Genomic DNA, 15,842 nt, shown 5'->3' with positions numbered 1-15,842 from the left:
TAATTACCAACTTTTAGATTACTTTATTTCAGAGAGCTGATCAACTCCAATAAGCAGAGCACATTGACATTTTTTTCCCCATTGATTTAGGTTCACAGGTCCATCCTGAAATAAAGTATTTTTCTCAGCTTCAACCATTCAGTCAATATACCTAGCTACACCTAGGAGCTAGAGGAAGTTATTCATCCCATTGATTGCATCCCTGCAATGGGAATTGGTATCCTAATTGACCTGGCCTCCATGTGATTTTTTTTTTTTAAAAAATGAACACTACTGAGCATATGTGGATGCTGTTCCCAATCTCCATCTTCCATTTCATATCCTTCACTGCTGGATGTACTGATGCATTGTTCATTCATCTTCTGACCACCCCATTTCATCATTTAGATCCAGCAACTTCAATTGGACAGCAATCTCATACAAGTTTAAAATGGCTTGCAACTTCTGGATTACGGCTGAAGACCGAAACTAAATACAGGGCATTAAATTTTGAGAACAAGGTGGATTAAGTGTCTTGCTGCCATTCTGAGTTACAACCAGCCTTGGGATGCAACATTCCCCTTTAAAAGATCCAGATAACAGCAAGATATTGAGTCTAATTATGTATTGATTATATTGTTGAGCCAGTGCCAATCTGGAGATAATAACCTTCCAGCTAAATTCTAAAAAGTTTTTTTTTTAATCTCAAATCCCATTCAAACTGCACGCTGATTTCAAAGACTCCACTATTCAAAAATAATGGTGACTGGGAAATCTCTGACCGGCTTTAATATACAAAAAAAATCTTCTGGCCCATTTGCACCGTTTGAAATGCTTCAACAACTTGTTCATTCACACAGAATTAAACAATGAGCTGCTGTTGCCCTGCTAATCAGACAGCAGTGAATTACCACAATAATAAAAGGATGATACTTACAATACCAGCCAACAGATCACAACACAACCCCAGCATTATACAAATGATTCCAGCAGCAATCTCCACAGTGAGACTTCCAAAAAACTGCTGAGAGAATGATAGGATTCCCCAAGATCAGTCATAATAGCTCCCTCTGTTGCTAATAAAGTTTTCCACCACAAATAATGGTACACAATGAATGGGTAATTTTCTGTGGGTTAATTGGAAACATTTTATATTCAGTCCAGCATGCTAAATACTACCAATTCCAGCATCTCTGACACCCAGCTAGCTTCATATTTTCAGAAATAATTCAAGAGAAACCCTCAGCAACAACTCAAAAAGATGGAAGCCTGTTCGCTGAACCACCACATACATGGAAGTCAGTCTGGGTGCTTTCTTAACAAGCCGGTCCCAGGACAGAGATCATTTTAAACCCCTGATCTAGGATTACTTCACTTTACCACAGATTTCACTATCTCATTGCAAAGCTTTCATAGAATAAATGGATTTGCTTTATCATACATTATCGCACATATTACAAACTCCCTAAACACGACTTTCCATCTACCTCGTTTCAACCAGTTCAGAGCATCAAAACTCAAAGGCAATGCAGAAGCATGAAGTCTGCATCTCTCCTGATGAATAATTCTGTGCAGTTTTGTAGGCACATTAAGGATTAGTCATGGAAACATAACCAAAGCATTCACAAATGCACAAACAAAGTTCTGAAAACACCCAGGACTCATCGCATGAGACTTGTATGGCATTATTTCATGTGGTCATGGGTTTCCTCCCCTTTGGGAAAAAAAATCCATGCTTACCCAATTTGCCTCAATTTACCCAATGCCTCAATTTTAAACACCCTCCGAAAGGTTGGTTTGTGCAGCTGTTGACGGAAAGTGAATTGACAACTGAGGTAGTGTCCAAGTTCGTGGTCAGTTTGGCAGGGTGATGGCAAACAATATATTGAGTTTACAACATTTTTGCCACCCTAGGATTTTCATAAATGTTTCTCCAAAGTTCTCCTTCAGCCATGCAATTTTTTTTAAAAAAACACACTCATTTATGGAATTTGGGTATCGATGGGAAGGCAAATTTGTACCATTTAGGTTTTTTTTTAAAAATCAGTTCATATTAAACATCTATAGAATTTTTGTCTTATGAACTTTCAGAAGGCACCTTTCAAAGTCCCTCAAAAGATACTTAGTTAAAATTGAAGCCAATTGAATTGATGGCAATTTATTGACCTGGCTTAGAAATTAGTTGACAGGAGTGAGAGCAAGATTAATGAGCAGGTATTTAAATTGGCAGGATTTGACTAGTAGCATCCCACAAGTACCTGTTGGTTCGTAATTAAGCACAATATTTATAAATGATTCAGAGGATGGAACAGAAAGCAGTGTATCCAAGTTCGACTTTGACAGAAAGATAGCAGGCAGCACCAAAGCATTGAATTACAACAAGCTATGAAGAATGCTCGAGTAACTGAAGTAAGCTGTGGCAACTGGATTTCAATGGGATCACTCATTTGAGACTCCAACTTTAGAGTGAGTGTTGTCTACAACTACTTCCAACAACTTGGAAACACTGAGGATTCAAACTAAATTTTGGGATCCATACAGAGGTTAATAAATGTCATGGATAAATACTGGAAAAGAAAGCCTGCATGAGAAAATATCTGTGGAGAGTTTCTTTGCAGCAATGATCTATTGACTTTGGAGATTGGTAAACACGTACTAACCAGAATGGTGATCAGATGACACCAGATCTCAAAAGATAGTGGGGTAATCCCTGAGTTCTTAGAATACTTTGTGTTGACTTAACCAGTTGAAAATATTAAGGTGGATTACAGAGTCATTAGAAATGGTTTCCACCAGTTAGAGAGTCCAACAAATGAGAACTAATTTATTCAGGGATGATACTGGGAAATATTTCAACATTAAGATGGTGCTAACAATTTGGTATTTTCTTCTGTAAAAGGCAATTGGTGAATGGTTAATTGTTCAATTCATGCCCGAGATTGGTCTGTATTTTGTTAACTCAAGTATTTGGGGATACAGAGAAAGGCAGTCACATGAACTTAGATCACCAACCAGTCTGTGGGAGAGCAATCCTAAGGAGTCTGATCCTGATGTCAGGTTCCTGTATCATTCCATTTCTAGTGAAGATAGCCAGACATAGCAGATAGGTCAGAAGTTGCAGTGTTTTCACCCAATCACAATGAAAGAACACCAAGATGTTGTCAAGTCAGGGAATTGTACAACCTCAAAAGATAACTTGCAAATGGAACCATTCACACATGCTCCTGATGTCACAGGTTTCAGATCCACTCTGGCAGAAAACTCGTCAGGACACTAAAGTGCACCTCAGTGATGTTGTGCACTTCAAGCACAGAATGCTGGTGATGATTTAGTTAGCATATAGGTAGCGTGGAATGTGTAGTGAAGTGGACAAGCTGCGATGTTGAACTTCCGCTGATGTACATTCACATTCCTGATAACAAGGAATATTTCCAATCACTTGATCTATTGGAATTCTCACGATATTTCTGGGCAATTTTGAATCCCCACTCATGGACACTAACAGAAAATAAACTTTGCATGTGGAGGAGGTTAATGTCTCCTTTAATGTTGGTAATTATTGACAAGGCTGACTGTAACCGTTAACCAGAACCTCCTGCATATGGGCATTGACCGCTCCATTATTTGTTGATCAGGAATGCATCATGGAATTCTACAGGTAAAAATATCTCGGCCTGTTTTTTTCCAGGAGGCAGTAAACATTCACGCTGACAGGTTGGGCCAAACGGCCTGCTTCCACTTTGCAACTTCTCAAATCTACAGTCTACCTAACAGACAAATGCTACTTATCAGAAATCTCTTCCATGCTTTGGACCACTTCAGTTTACTCAACTGCTTCTGTCCTGATGATAAACTAATTTAACCACTATCACATATGAACTTTATCCCTCAGCGATAAGCCTTCAAATCTAGGTTTGTTTGCACATTCCTGAGATGTTGTTCTTTCACCACTCCCTACTTCCACCCCCAAGGCAGTTCCAGGACTGCGACAAGAAGACAAACAAAAAGATGAAAAATCACTCTTTCTAAACTAACATTGGGATTCAATAATCCACCAACACCTTGAATATTTAATCCAATTATGTGCTCTGAGACCAAGTTACGCTAAAACCAATGCAGAAATGGGATAAATTTCAAAAGGACAGCATTTTCTTATACAAGAGAGCAGGGAAATAAATACTGGTCATCTTTACCTTCTTCCTTCTACCTAGTAAAACATACCATTGCACAAGACTTCAATCATTTAGCTTTTATTGGCAGTCTTTTGAAAAGATTAACATGAAGCATTGTGCGTCACTTTTAGCTACACAATGGATGATCTAATGTTCCTGTGCGAGATATCGAAGCTGACTTGCTGTCCAAAAACAAAAATCTGTAAATCACCAGTACAGAGAAGTTATCACATCTTGGTGAATGATTTCATTCAATTTATCAATGAAATTATTGAAGTCATCTTGTGACAAACCCAGGAGTCGGTGTCTGTATTCAGAATAAATTTGGAAGATGAATGGAGTTTAACAATCCATTTTTTGAGCCCCATCTCTCTTCAGCTAGGTCCAAAATGAGTGGATGCTGAGCCACACGTCATGAATTTAATAGCTATTCTTTCCACTTGATGAAGTATTATCAAACTGGGAATATTACAATCTGCAGTCCAAAGCTTACATCATTAAAAGATTCTTATTCATTATCCTCTCAGAAATGAGGTGTCAAAATACTGGTATTTTCAGCAAGGCCAAACTCTCTCCAGGATATCATTAAACAAGCGACTGTTGGTGTTCAAAGACTGAAACAAGCACCCACTGTTTCCCATATTTCAATGAGAAGAGGAGGGGACTTTTCAAAATTGCGACATTGGGGGAATAAAGTACTTCGGAGTCACTTGCACCTCCTTATTTGTCGAATAAAAAAAACCTGAAATCGAGTTAATTAATTCTAAAAAAAAAGATAAAAGACAACTCAGGCTTTGATTGGAAACTAAACCACTTTCAACAAACTAGAGATCAGAAAACAGAAAAGGATTAAAGCTAAATGGACAAGCACATTAATATGCAACACCAGCTGTGAACTCCTCTCCCTTTCAAATCCCGAAAGATGGAAAAAACCTCTTCCTAAAGAATTGGGAAATTAACTCTTCCGTTGGTAATTGACATCCTCTTCCAGCCGCCTAACCACATCATGGCAAATTACCCCAAGCCATCCAAAGTAGTTGTTTTTAAAACAAAAAAGACCTGACTCAAGATCACTGAAAGAGTCCCGTGCACCCTTCGTCCAGGTTTTCAGTTGTGTACTGCGACTCCATTCGAACACAGTTCCCCGAGTTTTGTGACATCCTTTGGTTGCCTGATTGGCAAAGCAGGCTCAAAGGGCCGAACAGACTTTCTATGTTCACTCGTGTTAAGAACAAATTTCATTCTCAGTTATTCAATGTAGGAACATATTCCAAAGCAACACATCTATTTGGACAACACGCTGGGTTTGCAAACATCACATCTCAGTCCAATTATTCCCATCCTTCGATATTTCTTTTACCCTACAGGATACACACACGCAAACAGTGAAACATCTGGAACAGATGCAGATTATTTCAAGACAGGGCTACAAGAGACGGTTCATTTTGTCGTTTAGTCTTCATCTTGAGCAATAATGCACAAAATATTCCTAAAAGGGCAAGAATTCAAACAAACAAAAATCTCATCCCAAACCCTTTGTCTAGAGAGTGTCTGTCAACATTTTTCCATCTCCTAATTGCGCTGGTCTGAAACCAGCATAAATGACAAACTCTCCAAACGTAAATTGGTTAAAATGTTTATAGGATACCGATTCTCAATCGTAATCACATCTCTTTGTAGGTCCGACAATGCAGACAAACGAATCTTTTCAAATCAGTTCCTCACCCACCAGGGTTCAATAGAATTGGAGAGCCGTCGCGAATTAGGTTCAATCCACGAAGAAGAAATCACTTCCACCCAAGTGCGCGAATTCTTTAAAACGATGCGACCTCATGAATCCTCTCAATTGTTGGATCGTGCCCGATAATAAAACAAGCCATTTCTTTCCAATGATCAAGTGAAATGTGTCGAATTTGCCCCCCCCCCCCCCCCCTCCGGTTTCAATCGATGGATTGACAGATACTGCAGCAGTAATGGTGGATAGTTGGCCATACAAAGAGGGAACACTATCTCGTCCCGACTCCTAACCTGCTCTCAGTGCGAGTTATTCAGAGTGAAGCAGCAAGATCCCTTTCTTCTCCTCCTGGACCCTTGCAATAGCTTCACAAAACAGGGAGTCATTGAAAAACTGCCAACAGGGTCAGCTGCCGATGGAACGCTTTTTAGTATTCAGGTTAGCCAGCCAAGCAGAACATCAAAAAAACCTACCAGCTCTTCGCCCTTCTCTCGGGCTCCAGTTAATGCAGACTTCCCAAGACAATACTAAACACAAACTGCTGAGCAAGTTAGGGCTTCACTTCAACCGCCTCCACTGGATCGACTTACTTCAAGTAAAACTCATTACATTGTCAAGAACTAACAATAGCATGAACAAATGTCGAAATGTAACTGAAGTCTCCCACGCACTTTAACGTGCGCATGTGGGCTTCATTCCGAAGTAATATCGTTTGGGGTGACCATTTATTTCACGTTGGTTACACTGGGTAACGCACGTCTGATTGAAATGCGTTGGAGACGGCGAGGGAGAATCGATTGGAAGGATTGAATTGGATTTCGAGGGCAGCACCCACATGTCAGCCGGTTGCCATTGCCAGAGAGGCACGGGAGATGACACTTCGTGCTCAACCACAGCAGAAGCTTCCCCCTCACCCCATTCTCAAATCAACCCAATCTCTGCCAACTAACCCGGTGTTGCAACCTGCAGCGGACCTTCGCTACAACACACACACGCACACACACACACACACACCCCACACACACACACACACACACACACACACATGCACACACACACACGCACACACACACACACGCACACACACACACACCCCACACACACACACACACACACACATGCACACACACACACACACACACGCACACACACACACACACACACATGCACACACACACACACACGCACACACACACACACCCCCCCCCACACACACACACACATGCACACACGCACACACACCCCACACACACACACACACCCCCACACACACACACACACACACACACACACACACCCCACACACACACACACACACACACGCGCAGGGCATCGGGAACCTTGTTCAAGCAGGGAATCGCTCGCCCATCTCTGAACGCCGGACAACAGCGGAGCCACATCTGCCCCGCTATTAGTATTCCCCACAACGCCAATGAACGTGTTCTCTGCACCTCGTACAGAAGACTCCATCCGTAAACGAAGCACGGCCGGTTGCCATTAGAACGCCGTGCAAATCAGACAACAAATTCGACGTGTGAAGAAGGGAGAGTTCCCCAAGTAGCCAAGTTAGGGAGGGCCAGCCTCCGGAGGGAGGGAGGGAGGGAGGGAGGGAGGAAAGAGAGGGCCAACCTCCGGAGAGGGGGAAGGAGAGGGGGAAGGAAAAGAGGGGGGGGGAGGGGAAAGGGCCAGCCTCCGGAGGGGAGAGGGGGGAAGAGAGGGCCAGCCTCCGGGGGGGGGGGGGGGGGAGGAGGAGAGGGCCAGCATCTGGAACGAGGGATCTGTGTGCTCAACGCCATGATCCAGTTCATAGGATGGACGGGTAATAAAAAGCACGGTTCAGAGAGATGGTGTCCACACGGATCCTTTCATTCTTACCAGACACGCAGTGGAGTTCTCCTGCAGCATGTCAGCACCGTTGGGGTAGGGACCTGGAACCCGGGAGTTTGACCGGCCTCCCGTGCAACAACGACTGGCGTTCTCCCTTCAGATGCAATCGCACTCCATTGGCCGTCTTCTCCCCGGGCAGCGCACGCTGGAGGAGGGCAGCCCGCTCCTCACTGTGCCGCCGGCAGAAGGTACTTCCAACAAGCTGCCATTCGGACGGAGCCACCGGCTGCTCTCCTCTGCCCTCCCTGAATTCGAGCGAGGGAGCGAGCAGCTCTCTCTCCCTTCTTCCTCCCCCCGTCTCCCCCCCCCCCCCCCCACCTCCTCCTAGAGCTGAGCAGTACTCTCAGTCACTCTCGCCTCTTCCCCTCTCCCACACCACCACCCATGCGCCGCAGTCCGACTCCCAGCTGCTTCGGAGGCTGTCCTTTCTCCCTTGGTTCTGGCCGCCCTCTGCCTTCCAAAGCTCGGCGTTCACACGGCAAGAGAGATGTCCTTGTGAAACAGGGCGACTGCTGCTTTCTCCGCCCTCCCTGGAACCTTCTCTTCTTCCTTTCTTCCCCCCCCCCTAAAAAAAAATCTTTTTATTCCCCGCGTCCTAGCGAACAAAACGCGTTCCTGCAAACAGAGCTCCGCCGAATGGCAAACCGGTTGAAACCTTGCACTGATGTGGCGTTCAACGGAACGAGGAAGGACTAAACCCTGGCGCTGGATCGTGGCTCCAAGCAGCGTCGCAGGATGAGCCCGGGCATCGAAGCCTGGATACAAATGTATCTGGAAACAGTCTCAGAAACTCTCATGGCGGTGTCGCTCTGTGAACCTTGCTGACTTTGTGTGCCTGCATTAATGTTACCAAAGGAAGACCAGTTTCTTCTGGTGAGTGTGTGCTTTCCAGGTGAAGAAGGAGACGTGGATGGCACGACTGAGAGGTCCGTTCCCTACTGCCTTGGAGCTGTGAACCCTGTCGCATTCACTTTTATTTTCTTCGGATGCATCAAGAAGGAAAGCAGCAAAAGTTCCAATAACTTTATTAGATCGTCCAAGGCTGTTTTGGCAATGGAAGGATACTGGTCGTGTCATCTCACCCCCCCCCCCCCCCTCCCCCAAGCCAGTTTGCCACACAATGCCGGGCACCACACCGCAGTGAGACGGTGCGCGACGTCCCCCCCCCCCCCCCCCCCCCCCCCACCGTGCACTAGTCACCAACGGGCTCGCTGTGAAATACGGGCAGGTGCTGCTTTGGGTCCGAGAGGCGGGATGCCCGCCCCCCGCAACTCAAGGCTCCTGGAGACGGACCCATCCATGGGAGCCCCGTGGGGAAAGGAGGGAGGGTTGCGTCGGGCTCTCTGTCCGCGGAATGATGGAAAGTCGACAGATTCCCCCCCCCCCAAAAGCAGGTGGTGGTGGGCTTCTGATCCCAATCCCACTGCAGAAGTCCTGGGAGGCCAGTGTTACCTGCCTGTCCATCCTCGGGGCTCAATGCGCCCTCTGCTGGCAGCCACTTTCTCCGCACTGGACCAGCTTAAAACGAAAAGGGGACAGCAGAGTTCAGGCCCTTCGGCCCAGATGTTGCGACGACTGATATAAACCACACCCAGAACCCTCTATTTTTCTTCTATCCCTGTGCCCCAAGTCTTTTAAATGTCCCAATTACTCTCTCTATCACCCATTCCAGACACCCAAGTTAGTCAAGTAACCTTTATCATATCTTAATTATATATTTTTTTAATGTAATATCAAGACATTTTATGAGTTTCTTTTTTATAAAATGCTCCGCTGTAGAGCTCGTTGGGATCTTTAAATGTATTACTAATTTACCAATTTATTATTAATTCAAGTTTGTAACAAGGGATTTTGCTTTTTTATATACATATGTTTGTATATTCTTAATAATATAAATAAAGTTACCTTTATGACAAGTTCGGATAGTAAAGACGAGATAGCATGGAGCATATTTACATAAATATAAGTTAGAGGTTAAACGCATTGAAATATAAAGACAGATACATTAAAAGTCCACAGTACACTATACACCTGGAATTCAGACTTGGGGGTAGAACCTATTGCCCAATTTGGAGGTAATGACCTGAGTGTCACTGTACCTCCTACCAGAGGACAGAAGCAAGAACAGTTTAGGAGAGGAGGGGGGTGTGGAGTCCATCACGATGATTATTGCCTTTCACCTGGATTGAGTGTTGTAGCTGTCCTTCGTGGCAGGAAGAGAGCACCTAATGATCCTTTCTGCTGACTTCTCTATACACTGCAGGGTCTCAGGGTCGGAGGAGGTACAGCTTCCAAACCATGCCCCCACTACTTTCTATGCTAAAAAAAACTTGCCTCTGACATCTCCCCTAACGTGGCCTGTTTCCGCTCTGTAAATGGTTATATGGTTAAACTTTCCTGCCCTCAGCTTACACACCTGTCCTCTAGTATTTGCTACTGTCATCCCAGGAAAAAGCTACTGGCTGTCTGCTCTCCACGCCTCTCAATCTTTATACACCTCTTTGAAGTCACCTCTCATCCTTCTCAATTTTTTTGTCAGAGTACATACATAACATCACATACCATCCTGAGATTCCTTTTACCTGTGGGTACTGCAGAATTACGATTACTTGCTAGTGCAAAAAGTAAACTACGCAGCGTAAACTGTCGAAAGAACTGTTAAAAGGTAATGAATGTCAACAAGCTGACTGCAATACAGAGAGAGCACAAGCAAAAGTCCTTAAATAAGTCCCTGATTGAGTTTGTTGGTGAGGAGTCTGATGGAAAACGAGTAGCGGCTGTTCCTGAACTTGATGGTGCGAGTCTTGTGGCACCTAGACCTCTCCTTTTGTCAGCAGTGAGAACAGAGCGTGTGCTGGGTGGTGTGGATCCTTGATGATTGCTGCTGCTCTCCAATGGCAGTGTTCTCTATAGATGTTCTCAATAGTGGGGTGGGTTTTGACTGTGATGTCCTGGGCTGTATCCACTACATTTTGGAGGGCTTTATGCTCAGGGGTATTGGTATTCCCATACCAGACCACAACGCACACTCCTCCCCCACCCCCCACCCCTCTGTAGAAATTTGCTAGGGTTTCTGGTGTCCTGACATGCTTTCTTCATGATGCCCAAGAGAAAAACCTAAACCTAAAGATCAGATCCTCCAGACAGAAGACATTAACCTTGCCTTACAAAACATGTTCTCCAATCTAGGTATCCACCTGGTAAATAACCTCTGTACATGCCCCATCCCTTTCTTCCTGTAATGAGGTGACCAGAACTGAACACAATATTCCAAAATTTTATAAAGCTACAATGTTTCCTCATGGGTCGCGAACTCAATCCCCTGACTAATGAAGAACAGCATACCATGAACCTTCTGTACTACCCCATCAACACATGTAGCAATCTTGAGTGATCTATGGATTTGGACCCCAAGGTCCAAATTTCATGTATGTTGCATTCTAAATGTAGTATTATGTGACAATAATGGAACCTTTAACTCGGTTCTTCCACAATGTTAAGAATCCTGGCATTAACTATGTACTCCACCTTCATACTTATCCAGATTCAATCCCACCTGCCACTTGTCTGCCTATCTCTACATCCTGTCTATTTGCTGTTCTAGCCAACGACCACCTTCTATACCATCTATAACACTTCCAACCTTCGTATCGTATGCAAATCTGACGCATCACTCTACTTGTTCACGCAAGTATTTATCAAATCACAAAGACCAGATCCCCGAAGAACCAACTGGTCACTACCTCCAGGCAGAAGACATTCCATCGACTACTAGACAAACCAATTCTAAACACACACAGCTAAGGTTCCATGGATCCTGTGCCTTTTTTTTATATATCTTTCTGAATGAGTCTACAATGGGGAACCTCGTCAAATGCCTTACTAAATAGTTGCTCTTGTTCCACTGGTTGTCAATATATTGGTCATCTGGAAAGTCTGACCACCTTCTAAAACACCAACAGCATTGTATCTGTGTATTGACCATTATAAGGAGACTCATTTACAGTGCCCTCCACAAAGGCACTTTTTTCTTTTATTTGCCCATGTGATCCAAGTTATAAATTTGTAATCAAACAATTGACATGTAATTAAAGTACTCATTCCAGATTTTATTCAAGGTTATTTGTAGACATTTTGATTTAACCTGTAGAAATTACAGCACTTTTTAAACACATAGTCCCCTCATTTCAGGGCACCATAATGTATGGGGTATTTGGCTTTGGCTTCACAGGTGTTTGTAAGTATTCGGGTGTATTTAATTGCTTCATTTGGGTAGGAATAAGAGAGCTGACCTAGTTTAAGTTTTTGATCACCTTTGGAGTCTGCCGTTGCCATTTTTTTTAACATGAGGACCAGAGTTGTGTTAAAGAAGCCATTATAAGGCTGAAAAACAAGAATAAAGATTCAGATTTTTTTGTCAGTCCATACATGCATCACTTCCCTCCCCCCCACCCCACCACAGACGAGGCAGAATTACCATCTATTGGTAGTGCGGAAAATTCTGTACACAGCATATACATGTAAACAAGAATCGTAAACATAACATGTAAACAAACTGTTCAATATAAAGAGAGTTTAAAAAAAACAATAAAGTGCACAAGTAAGAGTCTTTAAATTAGTCTCTGATTGAGTTTGTCATTGAGGAGTCTGATGGTGGAGGGGTAGCAGCTGTTCTTGAACCTAGTGGTGTGAGTCTTTTGTCACCTAAGCCTCTTTCCTGATGGCAGCAGAGGGATCAGAGAGTGTGCTGGGTGGTGTGGATCCTTGATGATTGCTGCTGCTCTTTGATGGCAGTGTTCCCCGTAGATGTGGTTAATAGTGGGGAGGATTTTACCTGTGATGTCCTGGGCTGTGTCCATTACGTTTTGGAGGGCTTTTCACTCAGGGGTAATGGTGTCCAATACAAGACCATGATGCAGCTGGTCAGCATACTTTCCACCACACCTCAGTAGAAATTTGCCAGGATTTCTGGTGTCATGCCAAACCTTCGCAAACTCCTGAGGAAGTAGAGGTGTTGGTGTGGTTTCTTCACAATGCCATTGGTGTGTTGAGTCCAGGAAAGATTTTCTGAGACAGTGACTCCAAAGAATTTGAATTTGTTCACCCTCTCCACCTCGGATCCCCCAGCGATCACGGGATGGTAAACCTCTGGCTTTCCTTTCCTGAAGTCAACAATCAGCTCCTTAGTTTTGGTGACATTGAGTGCAAGGCTGTTTTTGCACCATTTTGCCAAGTTTTCAATTTCTCTCTTGGATGCTGACTCGTCCCCTTCCTTAATACAACCCTCTACTGTGGTATTGTTGCCAAATTTGTAGATGGTGTCATTGTTGTACCGAGCCACACAGTTGTAGGTATAAAGTGAATGGAGCAGGGGGCTAATAACACAGCCCTTTGGTTCTCCGGTACCGATGGAGATTGTGGAAAAGATTTTCTTACCACTCCTCACTGATTGAGGGGAGAAAAATAGTAAGGGACATCACCAAAACATCAGGATTACCAAAATCAACAGTTTTGAACATCATTTAAGAAAGAGCAGACTGGTGAGCTCAGTAATTGTAAAGGGACTGGATTTCCAAAGAAGATCTCCACTGCTGGGCCAAGGAAGGCCTCCACTGCTGGGCCAAGGAAGGCCTCCACTGCTGGGCCAAGGAAGGCCTCCACTGCTGGGCCAAGGAAGGCCTCCACTGCTGATGACAAGAATTCTCATCATAATGAAGAAACATCCTCAAACCTATGTCTGACATATGAGAAACATTCTTCAAGAGGCAGATCTAGATGTGTCAATGACTACTGTCCGCAGAAGAATTAATGAACAGAAATACAGAGGCTCCACTGCAAGATGCAAACCATGGCAAAGGTGATATGCCTTGGATCTTGGGGAGATTCTTTATGTCTCCTCACTTTGCTATTTCCATTACTCTGGCTAATCTTGGTCTCATCTGTCCACGAGACCTTTACCCAGAATTCTGTAGGCTCATTTAAATACTTCTTGGCAAACTAATCTGGCAACCGAATGGTTTGCATCTTGCAGTGTCACCTCTATATTTCTGTTCATTAATTCTTCTGTGGACAGTCATTATTGTCATATCCCCACCTGCCTCATGAAGATTGTTTCTGATCTGTCAGACATGCGTTTGAGGATTTTTCTTCATTATGATGAGAATTCTTCTGTCATCAGCAGTGGAGGTCTTCCTTGGCCCAGCAGTGGAGGCCTTCCTTGGCCCAGCAGTGGAAGCCTTCCTCGGCCTACCAGTCCCTTTGCAATTCCTGAACTCACCAGTATACTCTTTCTTCTTAATGATGTTCCGAACTGTTGATTTTGGTCAATTTAACGTTTGGGTGATGTCTCTTACTGTTTTATTCTTGTTTTTCAGCCTCATTACGACTTCTTAGATTTTCATGGGCACAACTCTGGTCCTCATGTTGAAAAATGGCAACTACAGACTCCCAAGGATGATCAAAAGCTTAGAAACCAGAGGTAGAAGGTCTCTTATACCTGCATGAATGAAGCAATTAAATATACCTGAGTACTTACAAACTCCTGTGAAGCCAAATGCCCTCAACATTATGGTGTCCTGAAATGAGGGAACCATGTACAAAAAGTGCTGCAATTTCGACATGGTCAAACCAAAATGTATAGAAATAATCATGAATAAAATTTGGAATGTGCACCTTAATTACATGTGAATTGTTTGATTACATATTTAAAATTGTGGAGCACATGGGCAAATAATGGAAAAACATGCCTTTGCCCCATACAATATGGAGGGCCCGGCCTTTGCACATGCAAATACTTCACAAGTAACAGAGCAGCAAAACAGACATTTCCCTCTCCATAACCCACCCAGCACACCAATCTCATCTTCTAACACTTGGGTCTGAGCCTTCTTTACCTGGGGATTCAAGTGCCACTTCAGACAGTTCCAAAGTGTGGGCAGTGACTGCTTTTACCACTCTCAAGCAGTGCATTCCAAATACTTGATAATTTGGTTGAGAAAATTCCCCATCAAGTCTCTTCCTCCAAATCCTGAATAGAAGTCCTCTTGTTTTGTCTCATCCTGCAAAATGTCTCTACCCATAATAGTAGATGTCTCATCCATGTTGCGTCTTATATATTGTTGCTGCTTCCTGCACTTTGTTCACTTTGCTGCCAATTTTAAATTTAATTTAGACATCACATTAGCAGGCCCTTCCAGACCACAAATCCATACTGCTGGAATACACCAGTAAACCCCATATATTTTGGAGAATGGGAGGTAACCTGGAGGGCCCAAAGAAAACCCAAGCAATCACAGGGAGAAGATACTGTTACACCTCAAACCAGCAACAACAGAAGATGCAATTCAAAAGGGTAAATTTTAACTCTAAATTTATTAATATCTATTAACAATATAATGTCTTAACCCAGTTAACCCCACTATAAGTAACTATAACAAATATACAGATATCATATCTTTATAAACTGTGTTTTTTTAAAAACACAGACCATTACAGACTGTGCCCAATATTCAAAAAGAGAAAAATCCCCCCAAAAATCCCAGATCAGTCAGTCAAGTCAGTCAGTCCAAAAACAATCCACAGAATTCAATCCCAAAACTTAATGTCCAAATTTAGATCCACCAGCTAAACAACGTATTGAACGATGGAGAGAGAAATGACTGATGTGGAGTTACTGCACGCTTATGAATCCTTCTTCATGGCGTCCTTAGAAGACTTCCCTCCATTCTCAAATTGTGATTTTTAACCTTTCATTAACTTGCGAGGCATGTTCCTTTCACACAGATCTCCCGTTGGTCTCCACTCTGACTGCAATTCTGAACGTTCCATTCTCTTTATTTCTGCACAGCTCCACCCAGCAGAATTCCATCCTTTATAATGACAATCCACTGTCCCAAAGGTCAGTCCATGGTCCATAACATTACACTGAATTTGAACTAGTGCTGCTGGCACTGTAACAGCCTTGTGACCTCAAAATCACTTGAGTCCGACACTGGCAACATTCTCACCTTTCTCAATCTCCATCTCAGAAACAAACCATCTGCAAAAATTTGTATCAACTCACTTTCTCC

The 15,842-nt window shown here is 43.5% G+C and overlaps 1 protein-coding gene across 7 annotated transcripts in view; it reads right to left on the bottom strand.

Annotated features, from left to right (window-relative positions):
• LOC138755016 (adhesion G protein-coupled receptor L3-like) overlaps positions 1 to 8,057 on the bottom strand; it is a 747,574-nt gene extending 739,517 nt beyond the window's left edge. For 3 of the 7 annotated variants that reach the window (XM_069920159.1, XM_069920170.1, XM_069920242.1), the window contains exon 1: positions 7,762 to 8,047. The gene's annotated coding sequence lies outside the window, so the exon portion shown is untranslated. Of the gene's footprint in view, positions 1 to 7,337; positions 7,396 to 7,761 lie in introns of those variants that run through there. The other 4 variants (XM_069920224.1, XM_069920232.1, XM_069920177.1 and 1 more) reach the window with 3 other exon arrangements.
• Between the last annotated feature and the right edge of the window lie 7,785 nt (positions 8,058 to 15,842).

This window comes from Narcine bancroftii, chromosome 1 (assembly GCF_036971445.1).
Source record: "Narcine bancroftii isolate sNarBan1 chromosome 1, sNarBan1.hap1, whole genome shotgun sequence".
NCBI lineage: Eukaryota > Metazoa > Chordata > Chondrichthyes > Torpediniformes > Narcinidae > Narcine > Narcine bancroftii.
This window is presented reverse-complemented; position numbering and strand designations above follow the sequence as displayed.